Consider the following 2,627-nt stretch of genomic DNA (forward strand, 5'->3'; position numbering starts at 1 on the left):
GCAGACACGCGGGGCCGCCCCCGAGCAGGCGTGGGGGAGGGGCGCGGAGGGGGCCTCGCGCGTGCGCAGAGGTTGGGGGCTCCAACGGTCGCACCTCGGTGCGGGGGGATCTGGGGGTCGGGCCCGGGCCCGGGAGCGGAGCCGCCTCCAGGTGCGGGAGGGCTGGGCTGAGGCTCGTACGTGCAGGCGCGGCGCTGGGGAAGCAACAAAAGGCTGCGGGGTCTGAGACGCCGGGCTGTTCACGCTGGGAGCGCGGCCTGATGTGAGGGCGGGGTGGGGGTTGCTCCGCTATTCAAACAGGCAGGGCCCGAGGGGGCCCGGAGGCCGCGGCGTGCCTCTCTTTACACCCCCCCCGCACCCTTAGAGAAAAGAGTGACAGCCCCTTCCTTCAAGGAAACGGTTAGGCTCTGCCATATTAGGAGCATGGCATTGCAAAGCTAGCAGGAGAGGAGTTTGGCTTGTCCAGCTTCCACAGAGCAAAATCCTTGCTTCCCTCACCATTAACTTGGCGATTTGTTTGCATAACAGAACGGTGTCTAATTCGGCCTACTTGCAGACGACTTCTTTTTTTTTGAATGCGGTCTGCAGAGACAGTGCTATAATTATCTTCTGTTTATCTCCCCATTACTCTTGACAGCAAAGAGTTAGCAGCTTGCTGTTATTTTCCCTTTCCATCCTTGTAATCACCCTTCCTACAGAGATTTAAGAAACGTGTATTGTGCTCCTCCCGTGCAGTTGTTTAGGTGGAAAAACTAGACCTGAAGTTATTTGCTGAGGTGCTGTGGTAAGCAAGCGTTGTTAGGGCCTCGCTGGCATAGTTAATATATCAGAGTGATTCGGCACTATAAACTCTCCACCTATTTTATTTAACTCTTAATTGATCCAAAAATGAGATGTAAATAGGATGTTGTAGAAATCTCTTGACTTCTCTCCCAATTTAAAGAATTACATTTGAATATGTAAGGACTTCCATTATTGGCCACCCCCGATTTAAAATTGGTAAACCAACTTCTAAACTATTGTATTAAGAGCAGAGGATACACCTAGAGCTCAAGTGTTAAGTAACATGATCCTTGTTTTCTCTTGAGCTGAGCTTGGAGGAAATTAGCCCTGCTGATGAGGGTTAATGTGTGTTCTTACCAGCATAGTACAAAAAGTGTCAGGTTGCAATCCTTTGTGCATGGCATCTAGCCACTATAGGCAGCTTGCACTCTCAGTTTGGTTGTGTCTCTGTTAATCTTGGTATGTTTAAAAGAAAGTGTCCATGCTGTGCTACTAATTAGGAACCTTGGGTTCAAAAGCAGGCTCCTTATTGCACCTGCTGAGCCAGTGAAGATTGATTGGTATATGAAAGTGGCTTATTTAGGTTCAGAAAGTTGGATTCCTAGCAGTGCTGCATTTTGCATCCAATATCAGTTAAGGGTGTTGATTTTTAAGTGAGGTAGCTGCCTGATCTTCTCTTCTTACGGGAGGTGAAATGTTCAGGCACATGAGTGAGGGCATAATTCTGTATTGCTCTTATTCTTGTCACTTTTGATACGTGTAACAAATCAGTTCTTTGAAACAATATACCTCCTCCATCAAACATGAAAGGCCAAAGTAAAAGATTATAGAGGTTTGAAAAAAATTTGGTCTGCAAACACTTTCTGGTAAGGACCTTTTGGCTGCATCTTTGCATACCTTTCAAAATAGAATTCTGGGGGGAAAGAGTAGAAAATTTTGTTGTGGGTGTTACTGTCATTATCATGTCCACCTGAAGGTAACCTTCATTTAGGTTGAAAAGTGAGATACCCTGCACCCCCAAACTAAAGTCTAAATATATCTAAGTCCAAATAAATAGAATAAAGTACTACCAGTTTCTGTTTGTTTTTTATTATCTTAGTTTTATGCAATATCAACAGAACCTATTTGGTATAATCACACTGAAGACTAGCTAGTGTGGTCTTCTTTTATTTTAATGCATCTTAGCAGATGCAAACCTGCATTTCATTTTGGCACCCTCTGGGCTTAAAGGTGAACTACCTAAGTCATGTACATGCCACATAATGAATTGGATGGAACTATAATTTCAGAAATGTTTTGAGTTTGCAGAACTGCCATATTGGTTGTAGGGTGAAAGTAATGTTTCATGTTTTTGTTGTATGACTACCTTGCTTGCATTCTTTTTAGGAAAGATTAGAGAAGAGAAAATGGTTATTAATTTTGAAATAATTATTTTATCCACCAAGTGACATTGAACTCCTGAGCAAAAACTGCTATTTTTAGTGTTGTAGTTGAAGGTGCTTTTAACAAACTTACTTTTTAAGGCCAAACCCTGAGATTTTCATGTGACACATAGTGAGGGAGCTAAACTCAGTCAGAAATGGATATAGAGAAAATTGAAGTGAGGGTCTTAACTGTGAGATCTAGGACAAAAAAAATTATCAAAAACCCAGTTCTGTCCTCTCTTTCATCCCCTGGAAGCTATTTCTATTAAGGAGGTATCATAGAAAATTAGGGTTGGAAGGAACCTCAGGAGGTCACTTAAATTCTATCCAACCCCCTGCGCAGAGCAGGACCATCCTTGCCTAAATCAATCCAGCCAGGGATTTGTCAAACTAGGCCATAAAAACTGCCAAGGATGGAGA

General features: G+C 43.9%; 1 long non-coding RNA gene across 1 annotated transcript in view; it reads left to right on the top strand.

Moving 5' to 3' along the window:
• LOC109299595 overlaps positions 1–2,627 on the top strand; it is a 17,764-nt gene that overhangs the window by 8,752 nt on the left and 6,385 nt on the right. The gene's annotated exons all lie outside the window — the stretch shown is intronic.

Source organism: Gavialis gangeticus, unplaced genomic scaffold (genome assembly GCF_001723915.1).
Source record: "Gavialis gangeticus isolate Ggan-Ray unplaced genomic scaffold, GavGan_comp1, whole genome shotgun sequence".
NCBI classification, from domain to species: Eukaryota; Metazoa; Chordata; order Crocodylia; family Gavialidae; genus Gavialis; species Gavialis gangeticus.